General features: G+C 41.7%; 1 long non-coding RNA gene and 1 pseudogene across 1 annotated transcript; one reads left to right on the forward strand and one right to left on the reverse strand.

The window, feature by feature from the left end:
- LOC134326942 (zinc finger protein 850-like) overlaps window positions 1-22,580 on the reverse strand; it is a 72,586-nt pseudogene that overhangs the window by 47,609 nt on the left and 2,397 nt on the right.
- LOC134326950 (uncharacterized) lies at window positions 487-1,507 on the forward strand. Its single transcript, XR_010014653.1, has 3 exons — window positions 487-556; window positions 635-707; window positions 1,424-1,507. It is a non-coding gene; the product is annotated as an uncharacterized LOC134326950 (long non-coding RNA).

Below are 22,580 nucleotides of genomic sequence, written 5' to 3' on the forward strand. Positions count from 1 at the left end.
ATCGGGTTGAATTGAGGGCTGTTCCAGAAACGCAGCAACAAGATGCAGGAGAAGTTGCCTATGGGGCTGATGAGGCCAGTATGCCTAGTTCACCAGTTGCAGAGGAAGACCTATCAAGGGACTCTATTGTCCTCTTTGTGGAAGAGCCCATGCAGGTAGATCAGCCTCATAGACCCGCTGCTGAAAGTACAGAAGCCATACCTAATCCCCTGCGACGTTCCACTAGGACAACCGCAGGTCAGCACTCTAACCCCTATAGACTCCTACGAGCAGTTGTCCCAGAGGTGTCTGGGTCTGACGGTGTTAGAGCATGAGCCGTAATCGTCGGGCCGTCGATTCATTTGGGGGGGGGGGTGTATTGTAGCAGGTGTAATGCATCTCTAATTATTGCGGGGCGGAACAGGCAATGAGGTAGCTGCCCTAATGATTTGGGGAAGGCATTTAGGCGGGCGCCTTTGGGGTCCATGGAGTGTTTGTACCGGCTGGCTGCTAAGCTAAGGGAGCTAGGAGCAGCGTGCTCGAGAAGACGGCACATTTTGTGAGCCACGCGGCACGGGTAAGTGTAAATATGTTGTTTGGCGTAACGGTATGTCAACTCTGGTCGGGTTTTAAATTAGTTTGTGTACTCCCATAGCGTTGGGGTGTGTGTTTACGGACGAGTCCAGGGGGACGGTTGCATCCGCCGGTTGCCGACCAGGAACACGGAGGTATGTTAAGAACCATTATGCAGTATTCTCAGTAATCGGCTGATTTCGGTTGCGTATGTTTACGCTCGGTAATCCTTTACGTCACAGCAGGGTTAGTTGGGCGAGTGTTTTAGTGGGCAATTATACGGTCGCTAACTCGGGTAGTTTTAGACCTGCTCATCGCATTGGTGTGTGTTTGGACACATTTGCTGGCTTGTGCTCAACATTTGCACTAAATATGAATAACCGTGTTTGCTGCTAGTACGTTGAATAACCATGTTTGCTGTTAGTACTATGAATAACTGTTTGCTGCTAGTACTATGAATAACTGTTTGCTGCTAGTACTATGAATAACTGTTTGCTGCTAGTACTATGAATAACTGTTTGCTGCTAGTACGTTGAATAACCATGTTTGCTGCTAGTACTATGAATAACTGTTTGCTGCTAGTACTATGAATAACTGTTTGCTGCTAGTACTATGAATAACTGTGTTTGCTGCTAGTAGGTTGAATAACCATGTTTGCTGCTAGTACTATGAATAACTGTTTGCTGCTAGTACTATGAATAACTGTTTGCTGCTAGTACTATGAATAACTGTGTTTGCTGCTAGTACGTTGAATAACCATGTTTGCTGCTAGTACTATGAATAATTACATGCTATGTGCTGCTACCTTAGAACTGTGTTCATGTCCTTAGGTTAGTGTTTTTGTTAATCTTGTTTTTATGTGATTGTTTAGGACTGGAAGGTGGCAGTATATTGAGTGCTAGTTGCTGTTCTCTCTCTGGTTTTTTTCTTTTTCCTTTTTTTCTTTGCTGCTCCAACAAAATAGTTTTTAACATTAAAATATTTAACTATAGTGGGTCTTGGTCAGGACTACATTTGTGGGGGAACTAAATAATTAACTTGTGTGCTGTGGTCACAGAGTGATTAATATTGTTGTGTAATGCTTGCAGTGATTTGGAAGTGCCAAACCGATTTTAGTCCTTTGATTTGCTCTTATACACGTGTGTTAAGCTGAACGCTTTGGGGTTAGTCCCCCAACTTTGTTAATGCCTGACCAACCCGTAGATAATTAAGTTTTAGCTATCTCTTTTAAAGGAATAAACTGACAGTGACGTGTAAAATCTTAAACTGTAATAAAGGAAATTTTGTATGTACTTTCAATCTGTGTCTGTGCATTCATTAAGTCAGAGCTCCCCTTTGCTCTAGGTCTAAACCAAGGGGTGGCGTTGTCGGGTTTGTATCGTGATATAGAGGTGCGACCGCCACACAAAGAAACAAGTCGATTAATTAGAATTACTTTTACTACATTAATACCACAATAATATTAAACTCATCACGTAGTAATAAAAACATTAAATTCACTTCACTTCTAAGTGAGAATCTGAATTCAAATAACATCAGAATAAAATACTTATAAATACTGCAGATATTAATAATTAAGATAAGATAAGATAAGATAAGATAATCCTTTATTAGTCCCACAATGGGGAAATTCACATTAAATAACTATAAATAACTTGATATAAATAAAGATATAAGAGATCTTCTCAACATCAGTCCTGCACCAAGCAAATCTAATCCAGTTCATGACAGGACTAATAATTAGCTCACAAGTGTAAATCTTTGATGTGCTGGGAGTAAAAAAGGCTTCATAAAAGACCACAATTATGAGCATAAAGCTATTTTAAACAGTCTGAATATATTAACCTAATAATATTACATAACATAATAAAATAAAAAGAACAACAAATGCAGCAGCTGAGCGGTGTGTGTGGTTCTCTGTGTGTTTTGTCTCTGTTTCAGGATCTTTTATTTGAAAAGCTGCGTGTAGAACAGAGAAAGTAAAAGACGACACACAGCGGAGTGAAAGGCTGAACGACGGACGACTATAAGAAGCAGCTTGTTTACAGCGTCTCTCACAAACAGCCACACCACCCTGAGAACACCTGATCTCGGAAGCTAAGCAGGGTCAGGCCCATGGCTGGATTACTGACCGGGCCAGTGGGGCCAGCGCCCAGGGGCCCTTGAGGTCAGGGGGCCCTGGGGGGGCCCTGGCCCAAAACATTTTGCGATGCCTATCAACATTTATGATACAATATATTTTTTTTTTCCGAGGGCCCTCCATTTTAAGGATCCTCTGACTATTAGGGACTTTGACCCCAGGGCCTCTTGGGGGCCCTAGCCATGCTTTTGGGCCCTAGTCATGCTTTTGGGGGCCCTAGCCATGCTTTTGGGCCCTAGCCATGCTTTTGGGCCCTAGCCATGCTTTTGGGCCCCTTATGAAAATGGATGAGGCGTTGTGGCACTGCTCTGACTTCGACTTCTGGCTATTAGGGGTCCTAGGAAAGGGGGGCATATTTTTAGAGGGCCCTGGTTATGAGAGCCCCTACCAGGGGGCCCTAGTGAAGAGCAGGGCATACCATTAGAGGGCCCTGCTATGGGGCCCTTGACTTCCATAGAAGTCGTTTACCATGGTTCCTTGACTTTGCCCAGGGGCCCAGACTATCCTTAATCCGTCCTTGGTCAGGCCTGGTTATTACTTGGATGGGAGACCGCCTGGGAATACCAGCTGCTGGAAGCTTTTATTCACACACACCCACCTTCACTCCAAACCTCCTGTTACACACTGACCCAGCGGCTTTTTCTTCATCAAAGCTACACAATGAGACAAAGATCAGCTCATACTTTCATTCTTACTACAGTAAAACACATTCAACTGACTTTTAAAGTGAAGTTCAAAATGTTGTACAGACATCGTCGCCATCTAGTGGTGCTAGAAATAAATTACAGCTTGTTGCTTGGGTACAGATTTGTGACTATTATTATTATTTTATTTTTATCATTATTAATTGATGTTGTGTTTGTTGTAATAAAAAAACTCTTCATGTTTTAAAGTTTAAAAGCATAAACAGCACCGTCTATAAAGATAAGATAAGATAAGATGAGATAATCCTTTATTAGTCCCACAGTGGGGAAATTCCCATCGTTGCAGCAGCAAAGGGATAGTACAGCACTCAGTATAAAAAGATAGACAATAAGAGGAACAATGTATAATAATAATAATAAGTCAGGAAAAAAACTCTGAAAAATATTTACAATAATTACAAATAATTGCACCTGGGAGAAATATTGCACATTGTAATAATTTCACATGGGGAAAAAAGTCAAACATTGTTATGAATAATTTAAAGTGTGTGTGTGTGTGATCTGCTTGGAGCAGTGCTGGTTTTACAGTCTAACAGCAGCTGGAAGGAAGGACCTGCGGTACCGCTCCTTCCCACATTTGGGGTGAAGCAGCCGGTCACAGAAGGAGCTGCCCAGTGCTGCCAGAGTCTCATGCATGGGGTGGGAGTCGTTGGAGCTTGGCTATCATCCTCCTGTCTCCCACCACCTGCACTGGGTCTAAGGGGCTCCCCAGGACAGAGCCGGCCCTCTTAATGAGTTTGTCTAGTCTCTTCCTGTCCGCTGTAGAGATGCTGCTGCCCCAGCATACCACTCCATATAAGATGGCTGATGCCACCACTGTGTCAAAGAAAGTCCTCAGGAGTTCCCCCCGCACTCCAAATGAACCCAGTCGCCTGAGTAGGTACAGTCTGCTCTGACCTTTTTATGACGTGCAGTAGTGTTAACTGACCAGTCCAGTTTGTTATTTAGATGAACACCCAGGTACTTATAAGAGTCCACTCTCTCAATGTCCATTCCCTGGATGTTTACTGATGGTAAAGTGGGTCTGCACCTGCGGAAATCCACCACCAGCTCTTTGGTCTTCCCCACGTTTAACTGGAGGTGGTTCTGCAGACACCAGTCCATGAAGTCCTGGATCAGTTCTCTGTACGTGGATCCTCTTGTGGATCCTCTTGTGCTTATAGAGTTGGTTTGTAGTGTTATTTTTAAGCTTCTACTGGTGTGAATGTGTGAGTTGGAAAACAAAACATGACATTAGAGAAACTACTTAGAAGAACGTCTAGGACTGACTGTAGTCCTCTCTAAAGCTACCTGACCAGTGTTGGGGTAGTTACTCAAAAAAGTAATCCATTACTCATTACTTATTGCTTAACTAAAATTGTAATGGGATTACTTTACTCATTACATCCTGGAAAATGTAATCTTGTTCCTCATTACTTTACTTTCACGTTACATTTTAAACCCAAACAAATACTGTATACTGGAATCACATCTACAAACAAATTCCATTTATTTACTTTATTTATTTAGTTTCAGAAAAATCAGAGATGTGCAGAGATGTGCCTGTGTTTGTTTCTGCTTTAAAACATACGCGGCATGAACCAATCAGATTTAACATCATTAAACGAGTTTATTCCTTAATTATTTGTCCTTTTAGTATTTATTTGTCCCCATTAGTAGGATGGCGCCGCAGATGGCTGCCTCGGTGAGAGCTCTCTATGTTTTGTGTTGGTTTTTGTTTGTTAATGTTATTTATTGTGTGTCAAACTTGGTCAGTTGGAGCAAAGAACAGTTACTGACCTTCACAGACAATGTTTCACCAACTTTTATTCCGGAGTTTTCTCAAAATCCTTCAGTGTTTTTGGAAATCCTCACAACTGGCGCGCTGGCTCTACTCAACCTGGCAAGAAAGCGGCGGAGAGGCAGACGAGCCGGAGCGCTCGTAAAGATGAGGCGACGTGGAGTCCGAACACCGTTACCTTCTTTTTTCCTCTCCAATCTGCGATCTCTGCACAACAAACTGGAAGAACTACTCCTGCTCAACCAAACTAACAGGGACTTTTCAAATACATCTGCGCTGTGCTTTACGGAGACTTGGCTTTCGGAGCTGACCCCGGATAGCGCGCTGCATCTCCCCGGCTTTCAGCTGCACCGAGCGGACAGAGACGCGGAGCTTAGCGGCAAAACTAGAGGAGGAGGACTGTGCTTTTACATCAGTGAACGCTGGTGTAAAGATGCAACGGTACTGTTAAAATCATGCACTCCCCATCTAGAATCACTTTTCATTAACTGTAGACCGTACTACTCTCCCAGAGAGTTTTCTTCATTCATTCTGGTCGCTGTTTACATTCCGCCGGATGCGCGGACGAGAGATGCGCAGAAACTGCTGGCCGATCAGATAATGAAAGTAGAACGGGAGAACCCAGACTCACTGCTCATCATCCTGGGAGACTTTAACAGTGCAAATCTTACAAAAGAAATGCCGAAATACAAGCAACATGTCACCTGTGCTACAAGAGAAGGGAAAATTTTGGATCATTGCTACACCTGTTAAAAATGCCTATCGCTCCGTCGCGCGTGCGGCCCTCGGACATTCCGACCACAATCTCGTTCACCTCATTCCCACATACAGGCAGAGACTCAAAACTAACAAGCCTGTCATTACAACAGTGAAGAAGTGGACCAGCGAAGGCATTGAAATGCTACAGGACTGCTTTGAATCCACAAACTGGTCTGTCTTTGAGGAGGCGACAGACAGCTTGGATGAATATACAGACACTGTAGCATCATACATCAGTTTCTGTGAGGACAGCTGTATTTCTACTACAACACGGGTTAAATACAGCAACAATAAAGCATGGTTCTCGGCTGAACTCAGACAGCTTCGGAGAGAAAAGGAGTCAGCATTCAGGAGTGGAGATAGAGTTCTCTACAAAGAGGCCAAATACAAGCTGGAGAAAGGTATCCCATCAGCAAAAAAGGAATATTCAGAAAAGCTAAAAAGCCAGATTGCTGCCAACTTCAGTCTGGAGAGGCCTCGAAGAGATCACTAACTACAAGGTGCGAAAGACCCCCCTTCTCCTGAATGACCGTCAACTCAGCAACGACCTGAACGAGTTCTACTGCAGATTCTAATACAATAAGGACAATTCTCAGCCTTTCTCAGCTAATTCTTCATCCTCCTCCTCCACCCTGGCTCTCTCACCTCTGTCCCCGGCTCCTTTAACCATCAACGAGCGGGACGTGAACAGACTGTTTAAGAAACAAAAGATGAGAAAAGCTCCTGGGCCAGACGGAATCTCTCCATCCACCCTTAAGCACTGCAGCAATCAACTGGCACCCACATTCACTCACATTTTTAACAGATCATTAGAACTTTGCTCTGTTCCTTCATGCTTCAAAACATCGACCATCATACCAGTCCCCAAAAAAAAGAACATTTCTGGACTGAATGATTACAGACCTGTAGCCCTGACATCTGTAGTCATGAAGGTCTTCGAACGCTTGATCCTAGCCTACCTGAAGACCATCACAAATTCTTTACTGGATCCCCTGCAGTTTGCATACAGAGCAAACAGATCTGTCGATGATGCAGTCAACGTGGCCCTGCACTTCATGCTACAGCATCTCGACAGTCCTGGAACCTACGTTCGAGTTCTGTTTGTGGACTTCAGCTCGGCTTTTAACACCATAGTGCCAGAGCTGCTGCAGGTCAAACTGTCCCAGCTGTCAGTGCCGGATGCCATCTGCCGGTGGATCATGGACTTTCTGACAAATAGGACACAGCAGGTACGGCTAGGAAAACACACTTCAGACCAGCGGAACCTAAGTACTGGTGTACCACAAGGCTGTGTGCTTTCACCCCTTCTCTTCAGTCTTTATACCAATGACTGTGTTTCTAAGGAACCAGCTGTAAAGATCCTTAAGTTTGCTGATGACACCACTGTGGTGGGCCTCATAACCGATGGTGACGAGTCTGCCTACAGAAAGGAAGTCGAGCAGTTGGTCTCCTGGTGCAGTGACAACCACCTGCTGATCAACACACAAAAGACTGTAGAGATGGTGGTGGATTTCAGGCGCAACGCACCCTCCTTACACCCCCTCACAATTAATGGCTCTATGGCCTTAGTGGTGGAGTCACTTAAGTTTGTAACGATTGTATTTTCAATTTTATACCGTCACTATTAATAAATCAGGGTCACACTAGTCTGTCATATGTCGTACTACAATATAATCATTCTCAACCATAGAAAATATCAGCCAAGTGTGTATTATAAACATGTACAAAAAAACGAACAATATTAACCACATATAACCCAAATCTTTTCACCACAATATAATTATACATACACTATACTCTTTTACAGAATGTCCATTTATGTAACTAAATGACTTGGATCGATCTCACCCGTTAGTCCTTTTGTTGATATGATAGAGATACCCATATGAATACAGATGGACTTGCTACACTGGAGATCCTGAAGTCCAATGAACTTCTCTTCCATGCAGCTCCTTTGCCACCTTTTGCATAAGTCCAGTAATAATCCACCAGTTCTTATGAGCCTGCGGTTAGGAACACCAAAGCCATGAAATCTACAAATCCATATTGAGCATGAAAACAGCGTTTTCTCAATCTGTATCTCCTAAACACCATTAAACCGCTGGTTGTGTTTTTTTTCTGGTCCCGTGTTCTTCTTCTTTTATCCCCTTTTCCTCAACTCTCCATCTCATTATCAGTCCCTATTGGTCAGCGCCGGCATAACATTTAAATTTATTATGGAACCGCAGGGAAATCGGTTACACACCCCCCTTTTCAGCTGAAAGGACTCCCGGTCCGAAGTATTTTTTAAGATTAACCACGTGTACTACATCTACATTATTGGGAGTATCAATAAACTGAACTTTATAATTTACCTCACCGAGGCATTTGAGAATTTTTGCTGGACCTTTCCATTTTGGTGCTAATTTTGCGCAGAAACCAGTCTCAGCTTTGGACAACGGATGAGCCTTAACCCACACTTGTTCACCAACTTGAAAATGTAAAGATTTTCTTTTCTTATTATAGTAGTGGGCTTGTTTACATTGTGCTTTTCCCACATTGGAGCATACCTGCTCAATGAGTCGCTGCTGTTTGGCAATGGTTTCATATGCATCATGTTCTGGGGTAAGTGGTTTTTGAGCCAGCCTTTCCAATGGCCCCTTCAACTTCCTGCCTAGTGCAACTTCCGCTGGCGTAAATCCTGTACTCTCTTGCCATGCTGTATTGATGGCATACCGGAACTCTGAGATCCACCTATCCCATTCTCTATGATGTTCCTGAACATATGATGCCATCATTGTCTTTAATGTTCTGTTGACACGCTCTGTCATGTTGGTCTGTGGGTGGTATGCTGTAGTCAGTTTTTGGATGACACCCCATTGCTTGCATACTGAATTTAAAAGCTGTGATGTAAATTGTGCCCCTCGATCTGACACCAAATAGACAGGAGTACCCCATCTTGTAAAGATGTCTTTGATGAGTATTGCTGCAATGTATGGTGCTTTTGCCACTCTCAATGGAAAAATTTCCACCCACTTACTACAGTAATCAACCACAACTAGCAAATACTCATTTTGTTTACGGCTTTTAGGAAAAGGACCCATAATGTCCACTCCAAGCATATATCCCGGCTCCAATACAGGTGTTGATTGAAGGTATCCCGATAGTTTAGTTATCCTTGGCTTGACCTTTTGGCATACTGTACATTCTTTGCAGTGTCTCCAAACGTCTTTTCTAATGTCTGGCCAATATGCTACATCCAGCAACCTAAGAAGGGTCTTTATTCGTCCTAAATGGCCACTAAGAGGATTTTGATGTGCATATTGCAGAAACGTTTCTCTTAGGGATGTGGGGATGAATAGCTGAAAAGTATGACCTCGGTCCTGCTTGGGAACTGACCGAAACAAATAGCTATTTTTCAGAGTATAATGAATTCTATTTGGATCTGGGTTTGACTCTATATCTTTTATTAGCGCTTGTACCTCTGCATCCTCCTGTTGGGCCTGGCTTACTTCTGTCCACTCAATTGGTAACCCTTCACTTGGTATCACAGCTTTACAGACTGCTATAATGTCTGGTTGAGCCTGGGCTACTTGATTACGTGACAAAGTGTCTGGAACAATGTTACATTGACCCTTTCGATAGACTACTTTGAAATCATAACCTTGAAGTCTTAGAACCCATCTGGTAAGTCTTGAAGAAGGATTTGGATGATTAAAAACCCACATAAGTGCAGCATGGTCTGTTATCACTTCAAAGTGGGTTCCTTCCAAATAAGACCTCCATTTCTCAGTAGCCCATACAACGGCCAAACATTCTTTTTCAGATACCGAATATGCCTTCTCTGCTTGGTTAAACAATCTGGAAGCATATGCAATTACATGCTCTTCTCCCTCTTCCTCTTGTGTTAAGACTGCTCCAATTCCATACTCACTTGCATCTGTCTGTACTCTAAACTGTTTCTGGAAATCAGGTGGTTTGAGGATTGGTGCAGATAGAAGTGTGTTCTTTATGTCCTCAAAAGCTTTTTGGCACTCTTGAGTCCAATTCCACCTCACATCTTTTCTTTTCAGAGCGTGTAATGGTGCAGCTCTTATAGAGAAATTGGGAATATAGCGATGGTACCATCCTGCTAAACCCAGGAATCGTTGGACTTCCTTTATATTCTTTGGGGTACGAAATTCCTTAACAGCTCTCACTTTTTCTGGATCAGTCTGGATTCCCTCGCTAGAGATAACATGCCCCAGAAAAGTAAGTGCTTTCTGCATCAAGTTGCATTTCTTCAGGTTCAAAGTCAAGCCTGCTCGCCCTAGACACTGAAACAGTTCTTCAATATCTTTTAGATGTTGCTCTTCACTCCGGGAATATATGACCACATCATCAATATAGATGAAACAGTTCTTTCCTTTCATACTTCGTAATACATTCTCCATTAATCGTTGAAATGTGGCTGCCGAATTTTTTAGGCCAAAAGGAAGACGCAGAAATTCGAATATTCCTCTGTGGGACACAAAAGCGGTTTTCTGTACACTCTGAGGATCCATTCCAACTTGCCAATACCCACTTCTCAAATCAAAGGTACTGAACAAGGAAGCTCCATGTAATGATTCTAAAATGTCTTGTATTTGAGGCATTGGAAAAGCATCTAAATGCGTTTTGTTATTTAGAGCTCGGTAGTCAACACAAAAACGCATACTACCATCTTTCTTCGGTACTAACACCACTGGAGCCGCCCATGGAGAGTTAGATGGTCGTATAATCTGTTTCTCCAGCATCTCATCAATAGTTTGACTGATGATTGACCGTCTTGCCACTGGAACTTTATATACTTTCTTCCTTACTGGTAGCTCATCTGTTGTGATTATCTCATGTTGTACAACCTCAGAGTGACCAATCGCACTCGTACATACTGTGGGCCAGTCGAGGAGCAAATTCTTCAGGATTTGTTTGCTGGGTTCAGCAACATCTGCTGCCCATGTCAATTGTTGTATACAACCCAATGTGTCTTCTGATATGGTAGGAATAGGCTGAGCGATACACAGTTGCAAACATGCATTGCCACCAAAACCCGAAGACTGTTCAACAAAAGAAAATTCTTGGCGTTCACCTTGGAGGCTAGATAGGCTGTAAGTTAATTTACTGAAGTTAATGCTCACTTCACTTTGTGCAAGAAAGTCCAAACCAATAATCATAGGAAAAGCCAAATCTGAATCAGATAATATGAACAATGGAAGTTGCAGTTGTTTGCCATGTAGAACACATTGCCATTCAATGCTACCCAGTGCTCGCTGTACTTGCCCGTTAGCCAACATGAACGTGCGTCCTCTACATGGTTGACAAACTTCGGATGGAAATTTCAAACTATTCCACCAGGATTCTTTAATAAGTGAGTGGGTACTTCCAGTATCCACCATGGCATGACAGTACCGTGACCTAATTAAAATAGGTAAAGCTATTGACGTGGGCTGTATACACTGAATAGAAGCATATTGACCTTTGCTTGATGTTTGTTTCTGCTTATCTCCTCCTTTGTTAGCTTGCGCCCAATATGATCTTGTCTGTGAAAGATCCCTTTCAATTAGTGTTCCAACTCTAACCAATTCTTCCACGGTCTTTACATTACCTCGCAACAAGCTAGCCAGCCGTGGATTACAATTACGAAGTATACCTTGAATCACCTCCTTTTCTGGCATCTTTTTTTTCCATCTAAGACACAAAGCTCGGTACTGATAAGCAAAATCTCGAATGTCCTCCTGAGCCCCTTGTCTCCTCTCTCGTATCCGTCTTTCTGCCTCTTCCTCATAATCTTCCGATAAGAAAGCACGTAAAAATCTTGTTTTGAACTGAGCCCAAGTGTTGACATATTCTTTTTCTGCCCGCCACCAGTCTTTTGCTGTTCCCACCAGTACTGATGTCAGTGCAGCCAAAATTTCTGAATTGGCTAATGGTCGTATTGCTAAAAACTCTTCGCATCTCTCAACAAATGCCACCGGATCTCTTTCCTCTTTCTCACCTCCAAAACATGGGAATTCAATCCTTATTGGTGGTTTAGTACGTGAAAAGGAATTATTTTCAGGTAAATTACTTAAATGTTGCCCATGTTGATCAACTATAGGATATCCACTTACTTGTCTTGGGGTGGATGTCAGCATAGCATTAGCCTGAAACCTTACTTCCAACTGCTGATCTCTCCTCTTCAAACAATCCACAACCGATTGTCCCAGCTCCTTTATTTGTTGCTCCAGTACATTTTGGACTCTATTACATCCTCGTTCCAATAAGTATTTCCATTTCTCGCCATTGGCTTTGTTCTTTTCTTCTATTTCTGTGCACCATTCACCAATTTTTCCTTCACATCGATCCATTTTTCCAATGAGCGTCTCCTCAAGGGTCCTTATCTTATTTTCCAATTCTTGGACTCTTTCACTGAAATCCTCTGTGACTTCCGGTGGAGGTGGTAAAGGTAAATCAACTACCTCATCATCTTCATCCATATTGGACGGTTGGTCATCATCTAAGTATAGTTGACTAAATGTATGAATTATTTCACTAATGGGTTCTCTACGTGTTACGAATGATCCTGCCGTAAAATCTAATGGTAGTTCTGGTTCACCCGTTGTCCTTAACTGGTTTTCTGCCATGCTTATATAACAAAGTTCTTAAACCAATTAGAAACTGGTATCTATGGTGGAATTTAGCTCAAAGCTATAGTGTAAATAACCAGATTTCTAAAGAATTATTCCGATGTAACAACTATGGTCTAATTAAAAGTTTAATTTCCGACATCCAGCGTTTAACTTTAGAGGTTTAAAGAGCTAAGATATAACAGTAGGTCCCTGTTTGGGCGCCATTTTGTAACGATTGTATTTTCAATTTTATACCGTCACTATTAATAAATCAGGGTCACACTAGTCTGTCATATGTCGTACTACAATATAATCATTCTCAACCATAGAAAATATCAGCCAAGTGTGTATTATAAACATGTACAAAAAAACGAACAATATTAACCACATATAACCCAAATCTTTTCACCACAATATAATTATACATACACTATACTCTTTTACAGAATGTCCATTTATGTAACTAAATGACTTGGATCGATCTCACCCGTTAGTCCTTTTGTTGATATGATAGAGATACCCATATGAATACAGATGGACTTGCTACACTGGAGATCCTGAAGTCCAATGAACTTCTCTTCCATGCAGCTCCTTTGCCACCTTTTGCATAAGTCCAGTAATAATCCACCAGTTCTTATGAGCCTGCGGTTAGGAACACCAAAGCCATGAAATCTACAAATCCATATTGAGCATGAAAACAGCGTTTTCTCAATCTGTATCTCCTAAACACCATTAAACCGCTGGTTGTGTTTTTTTTCTGGTCCCGTGTTCTTCTTCTTTTATCCCCTTTTCCTCAACTCTCCATCTCATTATCAGTCCCTATTGGTCAGCGCCGGCATAACATTTAAATTTATTATGGAACCGCAGGGAAATCGGTTACAAGTTCCTGGGCACCACCTTATCCAGGGACCTAAAGTGGGAAAAGAACACACTCTCCATCGCCAAGAGGGCTCAGCAGAGAATGTTCTTCCTGAGACAGCTGAAGAAATTCAACCTGCCCCAGAGTCTGCTGATCCAGTTCTACACAGCAATAATAGAGTCCATCCTTACATCATCCATCACCATCTGGTTTGGTTCCTCAACATCACATGAACGAGCCAAACTCCAGCATATAATCAGGACAGCGGAGAGGATCATTGGATGTAGTCTGCCAACGCTTCAGGACATTTACAACAGCAGAGTGCTTAAGCGTGCCGGCAAAATTACAGCAGACCCCTCTCATCCTGGACATCACCTTTTTCAAACTCTTCCATCTGGCAGAAGACTCAGGACAATAAAAACAAACACATCAAGACATGCTAACAGCTTTTTCCCCAGAGCTGTAACACTTTTTAACCAAAGTTGTTCTCTTGGGCAAATGTTGGTAAATACTGGTTAACAGTCCGTGTGCTGTCGGGTCTGTTAAATATGTTCTATGTTACATGTCATACATGTGTAATTGTCTGTACCATTATGTGTATTGTTTGTACTACTATGTGGACTGTTGTGTGTATCATTGAGTGTATCACCAAAGCAAATTCCTCGTATGTGTAACATACCTGGCGAAATAAAGTGATTCTGATTCTGATTCTGAAAAGTTGCCGAAAATGTTTATACTCCAGTAAAGTACAAATACTAAAAAAAAAAACTTACTATACACCACTGAGTGTAGAATTATGTTCAAAGATCTAAAGAGGATAGACGAACTGGCCAGTTAGCTCAGTTGTTTAGAGCGTGGTGCTAATAACGCCAAGGTCGTGGGTTCGATCCCTGTACTGGCCACACCCACTTTAATGATTAAGGGTAGCATGGCTGAGAGAGAGTCAGGTGAGCATGTGCTGCATATCAGGACTTTCAAATCTGAGTAATTTAATCAATGAAAGTAAGAATATCACCCTGTTTTTCTGCCATCTTTAATTCTGGCTTCATTTCACCTAATGAACGTGGCATGACCTTTATAAATGCTTACAATCAATTTCATCAATGGCAAAATAAATAAATAAATAAAGAGAACTGCTGTGTAATTTAGTGAATTCTTGTACTGCACATGGCAGAAGACTAAAAGAAATTGAGACCGTGTAGAATAAAAGTATTAGGAAAGTATGAGGTTAAAAGCATCAGCTTTTATTTATTCTTAAAAGAAAAATATATGAACCTCAGTCATCTTACATGAAGATCTGTTCTGCCCTACCCTTGACCACTGGCTGGTTAGCTCAGTTGGTTAGAGCGTGGTGCTAATAACGCCAAGGTCTCGAGTTTGATCCCTGCACGGCCACTCACACAAACAAGTGAACCTTCTCTAACTAGCAGGTCCTATTGTCCTGGACTTCAAACGTTGTCTTTGACAAGTGTGAGATCTTTTTATTGCCCCTCTCATTCAAGTCAGAAACATGCCATTATTTCAATTTGCCAAACTTAATTACCCTTCTGTAAACCCACGTATACTGTCTAATGAAAAAGCTGTGTGTGTGTCTCTGTGGCGCAATCGGTTAGCGCGTTCGGCTGTTAACCGAACGGTTGGTGGTTTGAGCCCACCCAGGGATGAGTGCCTTTTATTGCCCAATCATGTTGATCAAATGGATATGAGACACAACAACGTGTAGTCCCACAGAATAGTGGAAATAAGTAACTGAAAACATCCAATAAACAACAGTCCTACAAGCACAAATATCCACCTGATAAGTCACCAGAGACAGGCTGTCCAAAGTGGAAGAATGTCCTTTTGGTTTCCGTAGATGTTAAATGAAGAAGATACCCGCCCGACGTGGGACTCGAACCCACGACCCTGAGACTAAGAGTCTCATGCTCTACCGACTGAGCCAGCCAGGCTTAAGCAGCACCTTGACTCACTAACATCATGACCAGATCAAGAACTAATTCACAGTTTACAAATGAAAAAAATTCAGAATAAGCAACAGAAACAGACACAGACTTGCTGTCGCTTTTAAACTACTACACAATTACTGAACCCGCTCCATTATGCTTTAAACCTCAGAATCAGCTTTCCCAAAAGATCATTAAATACAGTTAATGTTATTTGGAGAAACATCGCTCTGTGCTTCATGTCTGTCATCCATCATTTGTAATTCATCATCGTCTTGAATTTTCAGTCTCTCTCGGCTCCTGCTGGATCTGCAGAATCAGCCGCCATCACAATCAGTCCTTTCCTCTCATTTGATGATGTTACAAAGTCTGTATCTCAGCTGAGAGAGAAAGTAGAAGAATTCTGGAAAGAGCAGTGTGAGAAGATACCAGATGAAGGTGAGTTCAAGCCCTCAGTGTTCCATTGTCTCCAAAATGCTTCGGTACTCAAACATCAAACAAAACAATCAAATCCACCAACATGAACATTTTACATCTAACAACAAGGACACACACACACACACACACACACACACTCTCTCTCTCTTCTAAGTTAATTGGTTTATTTTGTGTTTCCTCTCCAGATGTTTGTTGGTTCACACTGGATCCAAACACAGTAAATAAAAACCTCCGTCTGTCTGAGGAGAACAAAGTGGTGACCTGCAGTAGAACATTACAGTCGTATCCTGATCATCCAGATAGATTTGATTATCACTCTCAGGTTCTGTGTAGAGAGAGTGTGAGTGGACGCTGTTACTGGGAGGTTGAGTTAAGTGGGAATTATGGGGTTTGTATTGCAGTGTCATATAAAAGCATCAGCAGGAAGGGACGTGGTGATGAGTGTTTGTTTGGATGGAATGATCTGTCCTGGAGTTTGTTTTGTTCTTCATCCAGCTTTTCATTCTGGCACAATAACAAAGAGACTAAAATTCCCATAATGCCGAGTTCCTCTAGAATAGGAGTGTATGTGGATTATGAAGCAGGAACTCTGTCCTTCTACAGCGTCTCTGATACAATGAAGCTCCTCCACAGAGTTCAGACCACGTTCACTCAGCTCCTCTACCCGGGGTTTTGGGTTGATTCAGGATAAAAAATTAAACTGTCAGATTTAAATATTGAATGTAAAATTTACATGAAAGTGTAACATTAAACTGTTTGAGTGATTTTAGAATCTGTGAGGCAGTGATACATTTATTAAGATTTTCTTTTTCAATGTATTAACCACCATTTATTCAGAGCTGTGAAAAAGTATTTGCCCCCTTTCCTGATTTCTTCTTTTCTTGAATATTTATCTAAATCTAGTCAGATCTCGGAAGCTAAGCAGGGTCGGGCCTGGTTAGTACTTGGATGGGAGACCGCCTGGGAATACCAGGTGCTGGAAGCTTTTATCCACACACACCCACCTTCACTCCAAACCTCCTGTTACACACTGACCCAGCGGCTTTTTCTTCATCAAAGCTACACAATGAGACAAAGATCAGCTCATACTTTCATTCTTACTACAGTAAAACACTTTCAACTGACTTTTAAAGTGAAGTTCAACATGTTGTACAGACATCGTCTCCATTTAGTGGTGCTAGAAATAAATTACAGCTTGTTGCTTGGGTACAGATTTGTGACATTATTATTTCATTTGTATAATATATAAAAATTAGAAAGTGTTTCTGTCCCAAGTGTTTTTGTAATCCTGCAATGGTGACTATTTTTGGTATACAGGAGAGAAAAGGCTAAATGCAGCTGAAAAAGTGTTATTTGGCAACCCAGCACTGTGTAAATATTGGACAGAACACATGATGGGCTATTTTAACTTGTTGGGTTGTGCAGTTTAACCATTGTGCTGAGTTATTACAACAACCCAACTGTGAGGGAGGTTCTTTTTTTTTTTTTTTTTTTACCATGGATCAACTATGTAACTTTACTGCAGCTTGTATTTAAATGAAAGGTTTACATTGCTGTCTTCAGGATTTCCACTTTAGTGATATTTAATGTTAATAGCTGTTCTGATCTAAAAGATGCTGCTGCTTTTGACCTTTAAAACTGAGAAGTGATTTGTGAGATAATTAAAATAAGTGAAATGTTTATTTTGTACTTTGGTTTTATATTATTTGTACAAACATTTGTTTTATGCAACTTTAAACCTGTAATAAAAGATGAAAATTTTAAATGTGTCTTTATTTGCTTTAACTAAGCTAAAGTTTTTAACAGGGACAAAAATGACAGTTTGTGTAGCAGGGCTGGACACGCCTCACTATTGAAGTGGAAGGTAAACCCACACTCCTGCAAGAATGGAAATAGTAAGTAAGTACAATGTTTTTATAAAGCTATAAAACTACTTCCACTGACCAAAGTACACAGATCTCACACTTGTCAGAGACAACGTTTGAAGCCCAGGTCAACAGGACCTGCTAGTTAGAGAAGGATCACTTGTTTGTTAGATTAAGTCCAAAAGTGGGCGTGGCTCGTACGGGGATCGAACCTGCGACTTTGGCACCACACTCTAACCAACTGGGTTAACTGGCCAGTTCATCTAGTCTCTTTATAGATATTTGTACATAATTCTACACTAATCCCATTCAACCAGCTGCATGGCAGCACAAAAACCATTAGAGAGTCTGCACACTTACAGTGAAGTGCGTCTCAATTTGTTCATGCTTTGTGAAAGCCTTTATGCAATGTTGATGTGAGTTATTTCTCCTTCTAAATTATTTAAATTGAATTAAGGTGGTGAAGTTTTTACTCAGCAATAAAAAATTATATTTAACGTAACTGTTCAGTACAATGTTTATTTTAAGTAGTGCCCTAAGTAGGGAGGGGGCGTCATTTGAGACGAGGCCGATAGTCTCTACTCAAAGCGGCAGACTGAACAAACTGGCAAAGGTAGCTAAAGAAAGAAATGCTCTGAACAAACCTTTTTTGCATTGTGGACATGCTGTTTCTCTCATGTATTCCTCACACGCCTTTTTATCCCCTCATTTGTGTTTTTTAAAGCTTTCTTCATTTTGCACGTAATGCTAAACTAATGTTTTTATTTTATCGGTGGTTGTAATTAGCATTTATTTTAAGATAAACTATACGGCACTAGGACCCAGCAGCACTGTTATTAACAGAGCGAGTGTTCTTTATATTTCTGAGCGGTACCGCATGTAAATTCTAGATGTCGCTGTTGCACCACTTTCTAAAATACTTGGCACGAACATACCTGTACTGTAAGTCTCATGACTCTCCCAGGTGTAGTGAATCAACGATTTAAACAAAGTGCAACAGTTTAGGGAAGGCCCTTTCCTGTTTTACATGTAGAAAAGTTGATTGAAAGGAACTCATATTCCCACATATACACTCCAGAATCTTAATAGTTGTAGCCAAGTGGAGCTTAATGATCCAGTGACACTGACACACTGATATGCAGCCCCGGTTCTGGCTGTGTTGCTTAGGCGGGCAGTGAGAAAATCCAGGGGGAGCAATGCCCACCCCAGTTGCTTTAGTTTCGCCCTAAGCTGGACTCGAATCTAGGGCAGAAAAATACACGCTCTGCCCACTGCGCTACTCAAACAGCGGAGTAATAAACAGGTTGTTATGCTGATAAACCTGCGCACACGGCGTCACCAAGATTAAAAGTGAACACTACTTAAAATAATAACTAAACACTTTCTAATTCCCACAGTAGCATTTCCTTCTGTTTCATACAACCCCTGGCAAAAATTATGGAGTCACCACTCTTGGAAGATGTTCTGTCAATTGTTTAATTTTGCAGAAAATAAATAAATCACAGACATGCCACAAAACTATCATTTTTATCAAGGCTGCAAAGAAGAACTACTCCAACAAGCTAAGCAGCATGATGTCCACAAATGAGCCATCAACCGCCTGGAGGTGTCTGCAGAACATCACCAGCTACAAAAGGCCACCTTCACAGACAATGGGAGATCGTCAACTGGCCGACGACCTTAACAGATTCTACTGCAGGTTTGAACAGCCCAGCAACGAGCTCCCATCCAACACCACTTCACACCCATCTGACTATCAGCCACCAATCCAGCCTGCCCTGAAGATCTGCGAGGAAGACGTGCTGAGACTTTTTAAAAAACAGAAAGTCAAGAAGGCCCCAGGTCCTGATGGAATCTCTCCCTCCTGCCTGAGGACCTGTGCAGACCAGCTTGCACCTGTCTTTACTAAGATCTTCAACAGATCACTGGAGCTGTGTGTGGTTCCATCCTGTTTTAAATGCTCCACAATAATACCCATTCCCAAAAAGGCAACTACCACAGGACTAAATGACTACAGACCTGTTGCCCTGACCTCTGTGGTCATGAAGTCCTTTGAAAGACTGGTTCTCAACCACATTAAGGAAATCACGGACCCCCTGCTAGACCCCCTGCAATTTGCCTATCGGGCCAACCGGTCGGTGGACGATGCAGTGAACATGGGTCTCCACTTCATCCTTCAACACCTTGATCACCCGGGAACTTATGCAAGAATTCTGTTCCTGGACTTCAGCTCAGCCTTCAACACAATTATTCCAGGACAATTACACAGCAAACTGGCTGAACTCAGCGTACCAGCCTCCACCTGCCAGTGGATAACTGACTTTCTTACTGGCAGAAAACAGCAGGTGAGGCTGGGAAAGTGTACTTAGGGGACCAGAACCATCAGCACAGGTGCCCCACAGGGTTGTGTACTCTCCCCACTGCTCTTCTCGCTGTACACAAATGACTGTACCTCCATGGACTCCTCTGTTAAAATCCTGAAGTTTGCAGATGACACTACAGTCATTGGTCTCATCAGTGACAGTAATGAGTCTGCTTATAGACGGGTGGTTGATCAGGTTGTCCTCTGGAGCAGTCAGAACAATCTGGAGCTGAACACAGCAAAAACAGTGGAGATGACCGTGGACTTCAGGAGGAGACCCCCAACCCTGCCAGCACTCACCATCCTAGACAGGACTGTGATGGCTGTGGAGTCCTACAAGTTCCTGGGCACAACGATCTCCAAGGACCTGAAGTGCGACAGCAACATCAACTCCATCATCAAGAGGGCTCAACAGAGGATGTACTTTCTGTACCAGCTGAGGAAGTTCAACCTACCCCAAGAGCTGATGGTGCAGTTCTACACAGCCATCATAGAGTCTATCGTCACCACATCCATCACAGTGTGGGGCAGCGCTATCACAAAACACGACACCAAGAGACTGCAGCGCATCATCAAGTCTGCAGAGAGGACCATCGGTGTAAAGCTGCCCACACTGCTGGACCTGCATGCCTCCAGAACCAGGAAGCGTGCAGAGAAAATCATCACTGACCCGTCTCACCCTGGTCATCACCTGTTTCGGTGCCTTCCATCAGGCCGACGCTTCAGCCACATGAAGACCCGAACGACCAGGCTACAGAGAAGCTTTTATCCAAACTCCATTACGCTCATGAACAATTGAACACTACTGTACTGTTAATACTCGGGACACTTGCACATCAAAAACTACCTTTTTTCATTTATGTAATGGCATACACAGGATTTTTCACCTTTACTTCCATTTCATATTTATATATTTTTATATTTTCTATAGTTTTTATATTGCACAAAACTGCACCTTTTTAAAATTACAATGTAAATTGCACATGCTAAATGTTTACAATGTTTTCTATGTTTACAGGTATGAATGTGTGTGTTAGAGAGAGAGTGAGCTGTGTGAATAAGATTGTCTGTATTGTATTTTTCGTGCACTGCAAGCATCTGTGTAACCAAAAACAAATTCCTTGTATGTGTGAGCATACTTGGCCAATAAAGCCCGATTCCGATTCCGATTCCGATTCCGATTTTTCAAAATGTCAACCTTCTGGCATTAAGAAACAATAAAAAAAAAGAAACAAATATAATAGTTGTGGTCAGTCACAATTGCTTTTTTTTAGATCAAGTAGAGGAAAAAAATATGGAATCACTCAAATCTGAGGAAAAAATTATGGAATCACTCTGTAATTTGCAGTTTAAAAACAAAACATCTGCAGCAGATTAGATTTGCTAATTATTCTTCAGTTTAAAAAGAGTGCTTACACCTCGGAGAGCTGTTGCACAAAGCAGATTGTCATGAATCATGGTTCCAACACAAGATATGTCAGTTGAAACAAATGAGAGGATTATAAAACTCCTTCAAGAAGATAAATCATTGTGGAATGTCGCAAAAGATGTTGGTTGTTCCCAGTAAGCTGTGTTTAAAATCTGGACCAAGTACAAACAAAATGGGAAGGTTGTAAAAGGGAAGCATACTGGTAGACCAAGTAAGACATCAAAGCATCAAGATAGAAAACTTAAAGCAATATGTCTTGAAAACAGAAAATGCACAACAAAACAAATGAGAAACAAGTTGCCGGAAAGTGGAGTCAATGTCTGTGACTGAACTGTAAGAAATCACCTAAAAGAAATGGGATTTACATACAGAAAAGCCAAACAAAAGCCATCATTAACACCTAAAAAGAAAAGAACAAGGTTAAAGTAGGCTAAAGAAAAGCAATCGTGGACTGTGGGTGACTGGATAAAAGTGATCTTCAGTGATGAATCGCGAATCTGCATTGGGCAAGGTGATGATGCTGGAACTTTTGTTTGGTGTCTGTCCAATGAAATTTATGAAGATAACTGCCTAAAGAAAACATGTTAATTTCCACAGTTGTTGATGATATGGGCCTGCATGTCGGGTAAAGGCACAGGGGAGATGGTCTTCAATAAATGCCAAAGTCCACATTGAAATTTTGGACGCTTTTCTTATTCCATCAGTTGAAAGGATGTTTGGTGATGATGACTTCATTTTTCAAGATGATAATGCATCTTGCCATAGGGCAAAGGACGTGAAAACTTTCCTTCAAGAAAACATATAATGTCAATGGCATGGCCTGCAAATAGTCCGGATCTCAATCCATTTGAAAATCTCTGGTGGAAATTGAAGAAAATGGTCAATGACAAGGTTCCAACCTGCAAAGCTGATCTGGCAACAGCAAGAGACAGTTGAAGGCAGATTGATGAAGAATACTGTTTGTCATTAGTTAACTCCATGCCTCAGAGAGTTTAAACCATTATAAAAGCCAGAGGTGGTGCAACAAAGTAATAATGGTGCAGTGTTTTCTAATGATTCCATAAATTTTCCTCAGATTTGAGTGATTCCATATTTTTTTCCTCTACTTGATCTAAAAAAAAAAGCAATTGTGACTGACCACAAC

The sequence above is a fragment of the Trichomycterus rosablanca genome, chromosome 14 (assembly GCF_030014385.1).
Source record: "Trichomycterus rosablanca isolate fTriRos1 chromosome 14, fTriRos1.hap1, whole genome shotgun sequence".
Taxonomy (NCBI): domain Eukaryota; kingdom Metazoa; phylum Chordata; class Actinopteri; order Siluriformes; family Trichomycteridae; genus Trichomycterus; species Trichomycterus rosablanca.